Source organism: Tupaia chinensis, unplaced genomic scaffold (assembly GCF_000334495.1).
Source record: "Tupaia chinensis unplaced genomic scaffold, TupChi_1.0 Scaffold000001_1, whole genome shotgun sequence".
NCBI lineage: Eukaryota > Metazoa > Chordata > Mammalia > Scandentia > Tupaiidae > Tupaia > Tupaia belangeri.
Genome location: NW_006159427.1, coordinates 972,387 through 984,049, shown reverse-complemented (window position 1 = coordinate 984,049; position 11,663 = coordinate 972,387). Strand labels below are relative to the sequence as shown.

General features: G+C 38.7%; 1 protein-coding gene and 1 pseudogene across 1 annotated transcript in view; one reads left to right on the top strand and one right to left on the bottom strand.

The window, feature by feature from the left end:
* Positions 1-11,663, top strand: part of CUNH10orf67 (chromosome unknown C10orf67 homolog) — a 195,783-nt gene that overhangs the window by 75,687 nt on the left and 108,433 nt on the right. The gene's annotated exons all lie outside the window — the stretch shown is intronic.
* On the bottom strand, positions 4,954-5,535 carry LOC102471731 (ubiquitin-conjugating enzyme E2 N-like; annotated as a pseudogene).

Genomic DNA, 11,663 nt, shown 5'->3' with positions numbered 1-11,663 from the left:
TTTATTTCTTCCATGATAGATAGACAGACAGAAAGAGACAGAGACAAGCACCCCTAATAGGGCCTTCACACTGTCATCTGTCCTTAGTCTCAGCCACCTTGGATTGCTAGCATCAGTGTGTGACTCCGGTATGCTCAGGGCAGTGCCGGGATGAGAACCTGTAGCTTTCCACTGTGGGTCTAGGCGCATTACCACTGCACCACCACTTAGCTTCTCTGCACGTTGATCTCTTTTTACTTCTTGGCTTACACTTTACCTTCCAGCAATACTGAGCTACTTGCAGTCCCTTAATACCAACCACTGCTCCTCTGGGGTTCCTGACCACTGTGCCCAGAAGACTTTGCATTGGGTTAGAGGAGTACATTATTACATTCTACTTCCAGGTCACTGTGATGGTCAGATTTTTGTGTCAACTCGACTGAATTAAGGGATAACCGGGTAGCAAGAAAAGCATAATTTCTGATTATGTCTGGAGGGTGTTTCTGGAAGAGACTGGCCTTTGAATCAGTGGACTGAATAAGGGCGATCCACCCTCATCCAGTGTGTCAGGCACCACCTAGTCAGCCTGGATGGAACAAAAAGAGGCAAGGCACATTTAGTCTCTCTATTCTGGAGTTGGAGCTCTTGTCTTCTTCTGCCCTTGGGCATCACAAATCCAGTTTCTCAGGCCTTTTTTTAAAAAAATAATTACTTAATTTAATTTAATTTATTTTATTTTTATTTGTTTGTTTCAGTTTGACCAGAGAGGGACAGAGTGAAGTGGTGGTGGGGAGTGAGAAAGCAAGCTGCCAGGTCTGGGATTCAAACTGACATTGGCCATATGGGAGTCTAGTGTGTTTGACCACCACGCCACCTGCCAGCCCCAGGCTTTTGGTTTTGAATGAGTTTCACTGTCAACTTCCCGGTTCTCATGCTTGTAAACCTTCACTGAGTCCTGTTCTCCAGTTTGCAGAGGGCCTGTAAAGAGACTTTTCAGTGTCCATCATCATGCAAACCAATTCTCCCAATAAACCCCCTCTTAGATATCTATCTGTATCTGTATCTGTATCTGTATCTGTATCTGTATCTGTATCTGTATCTGTATCTGTATCTGTATCTGTATCTGTATCTGTATCTCATCGATTCTGTTTCGGAGGAAAACCTGACTAATACAGTCACTTTTACATCCAATACTGAAAATTGACTTCCTAGGCTGTTTCTCACCCTAGACTATATCAACCTGTGTTGTCCAATATTGTCTATCAATAGTTTTGCACATGAGATCAAATTACTATAATATCAAAAAGCTAACAACACAATTATGCCCCAAATTTGAATATTCATATAAAAGAGTTCACTCTTTTCCACTTTGAAATGCTAAAGGAGTGGGACCAGCAGATGACATAATGGTTCCATTGCTGGACTCTCATGTATTTGACCCACAGTGACTTAAAACTCAGCGCCGTCGCATGTGAGTGTGTGCACAAGATCCCGAGAAGAGAATGGAGGAGAAGGGATTGCAGAGTGGCCGTCCTCCCTGGGGGGTAACTTCTCACTTTTTATCTCTCTGTCTCTATGGTGAGCTCATGCACCCCATAGCAAAGATCTCTCAAAAAAAAAGAAAAAAGGAAAAAGAGAAAGTAAGAGACATAAATTAATTTTTCTTGTAAGACTAAAAGAATTTAAGTCCAAAATAAAATTTTGTCTTTCTAAATGTTTTCGTAAAAAGTTTAGCTACTATATATGTACGTATTCATGAGGGTACAACATAAATGTTTGGTACATGAATACAATGTATATGACTAAGTTAGGGTAAGTAGTATTTCATCATCTCAACCATTTGTCATTATTTTGTGTTGGGAACATTCAATATTCTCTTTTCAGCTACTCTGAAATATATAGTATATTATGTATGAAGTGGTTAACTACATTCTCCCTACCATGCATTAGAATACTAGACATTATTTCTATTATCTACAATTTTGTTTCCATTAAGCAGCATTCCTCTATTGTTCCCACCCCCACCATCCTTCTCAGCCTCCAGTATTCATTTTTTCATCTCTCTGCCTCTATGAGATCGTTTTTTCCTATTTCCATGTATGATGAGAGAAGGTGCGCTATTTCTCCTTCTGGCTGACTTATTTCACTTAACACTGACATGAGCAGAGAGTAGATCATGATGTCAAGCCCTTGTTGGTTGTGAATTCTCTCTTTGTCTTTCACTCATTCACAGGAACAAATAATTTTTTAAAATACTGTGGTGGGAGCCAGTAGGTGGTGTAGTGATTAAGGCACTATGCTCCCACGTGATCAACTGCAGTTCAAGTCCCGGACCTAGGAATTGGAAATTCGTGCCAGGCATGTGTGTATGTATGCCCAAAATCCCAAGAGGAGAATGGTGGGACTGTGGTGTGGCCATCTCCCCCGGGAAGTGATTTCTCACTTTTAGCCTCTCTGTCTCTCTAGTGAGCACATGTACCCTATAGCAAAAATCTGTAAAAATAAGTAAATAAAATGCTGTGGTATTAGATTGGAATTGGTAGTACTTATAAACTTATAGTCTTTAGATACCTTTAGTCAAGGTTCTTCAGAAAAACAGAACCAATAAAATTGGAGGAAAGAATGGGAGAGGAGGGATAAGAGAAGGAGAAGGGAAGAGAAGAGAACTGAGAGATTTTAAGGAACTGGCTCTCTCACGATTATGGAGATGGGCAAGTTTGAAGTTGATAAGGTAGGATGGCAGGCTGGAGACTCAGGAAAGGGTTGATGTTATGGCTCAAGTCTGAAGGCAGTCTGCTGGCAGAATTCCCTCTTCCCCAAGGGGTCTTATTCTTTTTCTCCGGTGGTCTTCAACTGATTGGATGAAGCCTGCCTGAAAAATGAAGATATGAAGAACAATCTGCTTTACTCAAAGACTTCTGAGTTACATGCTAATCTCATCTAAAAGATATCTTCACAGCAACTCTAGACTGATTTTGATCAGATATCTAGGTTCCATGGCCTAGTCAAGTTGACATATAAAATCAGTCATCATAAATGCAGATACATACATATGTAGGGATGTGTAGACGTGTGTGTTAGTGTGTACATATGGGCGTGTACTTTCTAGTTCTGTCCATGGAGAGGGCCTAGAGCTCTTGACACCCCTGTAGCAATGAGCACACCTAACATCCACTTTTAATTTTAAAATACCATTCTCTCTGAAAAGAAACCAGGGCTATTTGAAGAAATGGCCAATTCTAAGGCCATGCAGAGAAAATGGAAGAACAACCTGGACTATCTTGTAACAGAGGAAGGAAATGCTCAAAAAAAAATTATATACATACATGCTCAAAAAATTATATACATACATACATACATACATACATATTATATACATACATACATGTCAAAAAGGCACGAGTCAACTCATAGGGGCTTCCACTGACAATTTGGGACAACTCATGCATCAAAATAATGAGAGCTGGCACCATGGCCTAGTGACTAAGGGAACCATATGGCCAACTTCATGGTTTAAATCCTGTCCCAAGTGGCTTGAAAAACACACTGCTCATGTGCGTGTGTATGGCCAAAATTCTGGCAGGATAAAGAAATGGAGGAGAAGGGATTTGGCATGACTATACACTATTGGAAGGTGCTTTCTTCCTCTTTGCCTCTCTGTCTCTCTTCCTGGAGAGAGCATATGCTCTCTGACAAATTTTAAAATGATAATTAGGAATTATAATCATGTGAGTAGAATAGGTATCCATAAATTCATACTGCTGTAAGTAACTAAATGAATTAATAAATAAGTAAATCTAAGAAAAGTTTTATCTTTATTTTTCAAAGTTAATTTGATTTATTTGGGAGACAAACATCTGTGGAAATTTATCACACTTGCTATTTCTTTCTTAAGTTTACTATGCAGCAAGAAATAGGTAAGGAAAACATACTCCAAATCAGAAACACCTTGTCGTTCTGATCCTTTTTAAAAAATTCCTTTGGCATGAAGGATGTACTCCAGCATATATTTTTTTTTAAGCTATAAAACAAACATCACGTCAGTCATCAATTTCCCAGTTTTTAAAATAAATAAACCATGAAGGTCTTCATGAATAGAATGCACGGTCCTATTTCCAGATATTTAAGCAATTATAAAAGGTGCTTGAGTAAAAACTATTTGAAAGTAACTTGTAAATATGATGACCCTTTAAGAAATACAGCAGGTATTTCTTTAATAAAATGGACTGTTCTTAAGAAAACCTTATTTAAAAATTAGAAAATTGACATTGAAACATAATCTAATAGAGAGACTTATTCAGATTCAGATTTTGAAAAATTGGCATCTGAGATCCAATCCAGAATCATGCTTTGCATTTAGTTGTCATTTCTCATCAGTTTTTCTTATTTTTAATTTAATTTTATTATTCTTTCTTTTTTTTTTAACCCTTTTCCCACATTTTATTGATTCACAAAATACCTTAAACTAAAACTGGACAAAACTAGAATCTAGTTACAAGTGCTCTGTAATTTTCTTCTGAAACAATTTAAATGAATTGATTAATTTACATTCACTCTCTGAGCATTGTCACAACATACAAAATGTGATTTCCCATCCAAATTATACTGCACAGTGGCTTAATCATACATGTTATTGTCATTAAATTTTCATTTCTTGTTTCATTTGTGTATATATATTTTGTGTATATATATATATATATACACAAAATTATTTTAAGTAAGAATCCTAATTTTGCCAATGCTATTTCATTTATCATATGTATATTATGAGGAGGATTTTAGGAAAATAAGGCAGAAAGTTACGTCAATATGATTACTTATCTCAGGATCAAATTATACAGAAAATTTACAGTAATATTTCCATTATTTCCCATAATTCATGACATACACATGTAAACTGCTGGTTCCCACCCCTATTTCTTTCTTTCTTTTTTTTTTTTAGATTTGCTAATGTACATTTAATCACCAAAGGACTGAAGATGCCTGGGCTTTTATTCTGTAATGTTTCTAAGACTGTGTCCATTAAATGCAAACAAAAAAGGAAGAAGTCTTGGCAGAACAGGAGAAATGATGCACACTTGATGATCAGATCGATTTAAATATTATTCATGGCATATAGCCTAGTCCATGCTCTAGCTGTTTCTACGGCTTGGGCTTCGTTGGTCTTCCACTGCTCCGCTACATCATTTGCTAATGGATCATCTGGATTGGGAGCACTTAACAAAGCCTGGGTTGGTAGCAAATTGTGCGGATCTGCAGTGCTGGGGATCACTTATCTTTCAAAATATCTAAACATGTTCTTCCCAACTTGTGTACATTAGGATGATAAATTTTGGTCATGAAACGTACTTTAGGGGCTGCCATTGGGTATTCTTTGGGAAGGAATAGTTCAGGTTTAAAAGTCCCTCCCTCAAAAGGGGAATCCTGGGGGCCAGCAATGATCACATGAAAATAACGGACATTGCACCCAACATGACTTTTAAGCCGCGTTCTGCCAGCAAACGCTGGGTTTCTTTGATGATCCTGCGGGGCAGCCCGGCCATCTTGTCAGATCCCAAGTTCCACCTCTGGTCTCATCTCCGGCTCCACTCGCCTCATGCACCCCACCCCTATATCTTATCCTCTGCCATTTCCCACCCTTTTCCCACACTATATTAGGTGTCTACAGTTGTTTTTCCATTCCTCCCCCCCCCATTTTATTGATTCACAAAGTTTCTTAAGTAACCTAACTACTTTCAATAGCAAGTTTAGCTGGTATGTACATATCAATGAATACATGTCTGACTTTAGGTGTGAAACTCTGAGTAGAATGAATATACTGTAAGGTAAACACCTAGATGATGCTATAAAACTTACTATGGTCATTAAAAGGTATTTTTTAATATATTTTTAATTTCAAGAAAAGCAGTTTTAGCTTTAATAAATCTAAGAAATACTAAGGAACTTTACTTAAAACTTAAATCCAGGAAACTGGTTAGGATTCTGTTCAAAGTAGGTACATGAACCTACTGGCTGCTCCAAACAGGTCAAAAATCCTTAAAACTGGAAAACAAAACCTAGAAGAAAATCAGCAATGTTTTAGTCAAAGGTCATAAAATGCTATTTCACCAGTTCAGTCTCAAGTACTTTATCTTCTGTTGTGGTCTGATCTTCCTGATTAAATTCTGGGATGTAATATTCAACTCCTGACATGTCTCTATGATTAAGTTAGCCATTTTCTTTTTTTTTTTTTTTGAACTCTTATTTCCGTGTGCCTGTATTTAATTTTCCTGGGATAGCACTTGCTTGAGAACTTCTTTGAGATCTGGCCTGGTGTTGGTAAATTCTTTCAGGTTTTGTTTATCTGAGAATATTCTTGTCTTCCCATATGAAGGATAATCTTTCTAGGTACAGTATTCTTGGTTGAAATTACTTTTCCCTTAACATTTTGAATATATTTTCCCATTCTTTCCTCACTTGCATTGTTTCTGATGAGAAGTCTGCTGTTAGCCTGATGGGATATCCTTTGTAGGTAACTTGCTGTTTCTCTCTTGCCAATCTTAGTATCTTGTCTCTGTGGTTTTGGTCAATTTGGCTATAATGTGTCTTGGAAAAGATCTTCTTGGGTTGATTCTATTTGGGGTCCTTTGTATTTTTGGGACTAGATCTTCGAGTGCCCCTCTAGGTTTGCAAAGTTTTCTTGCAGGATTTCATGGAATAGATTACTGATGCCCTTATGAGTCTATTTGCCTTCTGGGATATGAATTATCTGGATGTTTGGATGTTTTATGGTATCTAGTATTTCTCATATACTATTCTCATTTTTGGGGGGCCATTTTCTTAGTCTTCATGGTGGATTTTTCTAAGCCAGCAATTCTATCCTCTACATCTGAGATTTGATTTTCTGAATGAGCTAGTCTGCTTTTAATATTTTCAAGGGAGATTTCTGACTTCCTGTATTATAGCCTTAATCTCTAAAAGATCCATTTGATTCTTTTTTATAGTATGTATTTCCTCTTTTAGATCTTGCAAGAATTTTCTCACCTCCTGGAACTCATCAGCTCTTTTCTCCTGCCTCTTCTGCAGTTCATTGTCTCCCTTCTCTTCCATCTCTGTTAGCTTTGTCATTATGAATATTCTAAAATCCTTATCAGACATTTGCATGAGTCTCATTGCACTGTCTGAGGATGAAGAGGTGTTATTCTTTTTCCTTGGAAGAGAGGTACTGTCTTGCTTTCCCATAGTTCTTGTGATCCTGCAGTGATCTCTAGTCATCCGAGGGATAGTGTGTTTCTTTCTTATTCTTGAAGTTCAATCTGAGCATTCAGAGGTGAGCAGAAGGAGGTGATCTGCAAATCTTTCTTCTGTTCCATTTTCGCTCTTTGTGCATCAGATTCAGGGTGAAGAGAAGACTATTCTAACCCTAATCATATTCAGATGGTTGGAAACTGTTCACTTGGACCTGTCTAGACACTTAGTGTATAGAGGCTGATCAGAAAATGAATAAAGATAAAGAAAAAAGGAAAAGAATTAAGGAGAAAAAAGAAGAAGAAAAAATAAAATGAAAAAAGAAAAGAAAAAAAGAGGATAAAAACCCATAAGATTATAATTTTAAAAAGCAAAAATGAAAACGCACAGCACATGTGTGCCGTGCAAAACCAGTATTTCACATCTGAAGTACAGTATTCATATCAGGATAGGCCTGGCTTCACTGGTACCTTTCCTAAATGAAGTGAGGAGAGGCACAAATTAACGCAATAAAGGAGAGGCTTGAGAGCCCAGAGAATACTTTACCTTAAATTTTTTTTTTTAATTAAAACTCATAGAGAGACACAGTGAGACAGAAAGAGACAGATAGAAATGGAGAGAGAGACACAGAGCTATCTCTACCCACTAGAAATGAGTCTGGAGGGAGAAGCCTCAGCAGAAAGTCTTCATTTTTGGTCAAGGAAACCAGTATTTCACAGCCAAAGTACAGTATCCATATCAGGATAGGCAGAAAAGTTTTATCTTATAGAAGGACTTAAGTATCTCTCCTCAAAATATGTGTTAATATGTTGAGTGTAAACACATGTTAATTAAGGAGTATGTGTATTGATTAAGTATAATTGATTAAATTTACAGTGGAGAAAGCTGGTACTGATACCACCTTAACCAAATGATATAAGTTAATACCAGCAGTAATGAAACAAATCAACAGATGAATATCTCCCAATATGACACACTGAGAAAAATATAGAATCTCTTTTTGGCAGTAATATTAGCATGTATTTTCTATATCAAGCATTATGGTCACTTTATAAACACTGATATAAGAATAAGTATGTTCAGGGCACTATTCTAAGAGCTTTGCAAGTATTAACTCATAGTATTGTTATCGCATTTGATTGACACAGAAACTAAAACACAGAAAAGTAATTGGCTTGTCCAAGACCACACAACAGTCAAATGGCAGAGGTACGTTCAAAACCAGGCATTCAGATTTAGAGTCTCTGCTCTCAGATGGTCCTTTTTTTTTTTTTTTTTTTAATTTGCCAGAGGGTGTGTGTGCTGAGAAAAAGGCACAAAGAGAGAAAGGGAAAGTGAGAAAGAAACCTCCTTGGGGGATGATCACACCACAATCTCTTCTTCTCCATCTCTCCTTTTTTTTTTTTTTTAAGGATTTTGGGCACATATATACACACCTGACATGTTTTTCAAGCCACTGGGTCTGAGACTCAAACCATGCAGCCAGACATGTGAGTTCTAGCTGCCCTAACCACCACACCACCAACTAGCCCAAGATTACGTTTTAAACAGATAACCACTTAACATTAATTCCATATAAAAGCTCTACAGCTTTACTTTTATGCTTTTATGCTTTTATACATTTTATGCTATTAAAAGAACACCTTACATCTTTGTATACTGTGTGACCACTAATAAATGATTGTAGCTTTATTTTTAATATTTTTTTAAGGTTTTTGCCATAGGGTGTGCTCACTCACCAGGAAGAGATAGAGAGAGGGAAAGTGAGAAATCACCCCTCCCTCCCAGGGGTGGGCATGGCCACATTGCAGTCCCTTCTTCTCTATTCTCCTCCCCAGATTCTGGGCACACACACACATATGCCTAGCATGATTTTCAAGCTGCCAGGTCTAGGATTTGAACTGCAGTTGGCCGTGTGAGAGTCCAGTACCTTAACCAACATACCACCTGGTGGCCCTAATACTTTTGTCTTTTAAAAAAAAAAAATTGCTAGAACACATGTATGTTCGCTGAAGAAACAGAGAGAGAATGGGGGAAGAGAGAGAATATTCCCTGGGAGAGAAGGTGATGCTGCAATCCCTTCTCCTATCCTCCTTTCAGGATTTTGTATACACACACACACACACACACACACACAGAGTGTACTTTTTTTTTCTTTCTTTTTTTTATTTGAGAAATTTTTGCTATGAGGCACATGTGCACACCAGAGAGACAGAAAGTGATTATCCCCCCCCCCAAGGGGGATAGCCATGCTACAATCCCTTCTCCTCCATTCTCCTCTCAGGATTTTGGGCACATCACACATGCATCTGGTGTGCATTTCAAGCTGCCAGGTCCAGGACTCGAATTATGGTCAGCCATGTGAGAGTCCAGCAGTGTAACCATTTGCCATCTGCTGGTCCCATTCTGGTGCATTTTTCAAGCCACCAAGTCTAGGACTTGAACCACATAGTCTACTACATGGAATCCAGCCACCTTAACCACTGGCTCAATACTTGTCTTTATAGTGACAAATTTCTTTTTTCTTGCTGCTTTTGGGATTCACTTTTTAGATTTTGAAACTTTGATTATAACATGTTTCAGAATATTCTTCTTTGGGTTGATCTCGTTTGGGATCCTTTGAGCTTCAGATATCTGGATGCCCATACCCATTACAAGATTTGCAAAGTTTAAATAAACCTTTGCCCTTCCTCTCTCTTTTCCTCCTTAGACAAAGTTCATATGTTTATTTGCCTGATGATGTAGGTCCCTATGCTTTCTTCTATCTATCTTTCTTCCTTTCCTTCTTTTCCTTGAATTGGCTAATTTCAAATGATCTGTCTGAGTTTATTACTTTTTTCTTTTGCATAATTGTGTCTGCTGTTGAACTCTTTGTTGCATTTTTCAGTTGTCATGAAATTCTTCAGTTCTAAAATTTCTTTTTGATTCTGTTTTTTTTATTTCTACTCTTTACTAGCTTCTAGTTTTGTTCATGCATTCATTAGTGATTTTGTTTATTCATATATCTATGTTTTGTTGTACTTCATTGAACTTCTTTAAGATGATTATTTTGAATTATTTGTTAGGCCACTTATAGCTCTCCTTTTCTTGGGGTCAGTTATTGGAGCTTACTGTTTCCTTTTATAGTGTCATGTTTGCCTGATTCTTCATTCCATGTAGGCTTGCTGCTGGGTTCTCAGTGGGTCCATAATTGGTGGGCCTGTTACCAGAGGCTTGAGCAGCCTTGGATCCCATCTGGACCCTTGGAAGACTAGGCTGCCTCTTTCTGAACCTTGGTCAGTAGGGCTGGCAATGGATGAAGGGTCTACTTCTAGTTTTGCAATTGGGTCCATAGTGGGCCTGTAGCCAGGTGTGCAGATATGTGTAGGTCTCTCTGAGTCCCTGGGTGGGCTCCTACTCAGTCACTGGATGGGTCAGGCATGAATGACCTCAGACCATGACTGATAGGGGCTGGCACTGACTTGCAGGGATGCTTCATGGTCCACAGCTGAGACTGCTGTCTGAGTACCTGACTCCAGGGGAATAGATAGGCATGCAGCCTGCTGGGTTCCTGGGAAGGCAGGATTGCCCCTGGACAACAGCTGGACAACAGTTCTGTGACCTGGCTCCAGCCCTGTCTATCTGCGCTCAAGCCCTCAAAGGGCTGCATCAGGATCTGCAATTAGATTTAAGTCAGTAGACTGCCTGTAGAGTATGGGATTGTATGTCTCCCAGCAGGTCTCTGGGTAGGCAGGTCTGCTCCCGGACAAAGCTGGGAAGAATAGGGCTGGATTGCAAGGTTTCTTCAAGATCCTCAATGAGATCAAGGTCAGTGGACCTCCATCAGTGGGCACAGACAGGCATATCTCCCTGGCAGACAAAACTTGCCCAGACTGTAGCTGAGTGAGGGGTTGGGACTAACTAACAGGGCCATTTCAGGATCTGCTGTGGGACTGCGGTCTGCAAGTCTGCCTCCAAAGACACAGGCGAGTGTGACTCCTTCCAGGTCCTTTGGCAAAGAGTTCTTGTGGCAGGAACAAGGGCCAAATGTGATTGTATACAAGGCCACAGGGAGATAAGGCCACTTCCAGGTCTGTTGCTGGGTACAGTCCTGCCCTTGGTCTTGGGCTCCACAAGAGTTTTATAATCTCCTACCTGGGTCCCAAAGCATTTCAGGACCTCCTACAAGGCATTTTGTCTCTGGATGGCTGCTAAATTCTTGGCATTGTGGGGGGAATATGAGCAGGGGATCTCCTATTCTGCCATTTGTCTTTAGTATTATTATTTGTATGGCTGTTACAGTAATACATCATATATTGTATTTTATAAGATAATGTCGGGCTATATTGCTTGATATGTTAGCATATATTTTAAGACAAATACTGTTATATTTTAAAAATTGTATGCAAGTTACAAAAATACCATAACTTCACAAGATACTTAAAATATAAAATGGTTTCCAATGGTGCTAGCTTAAT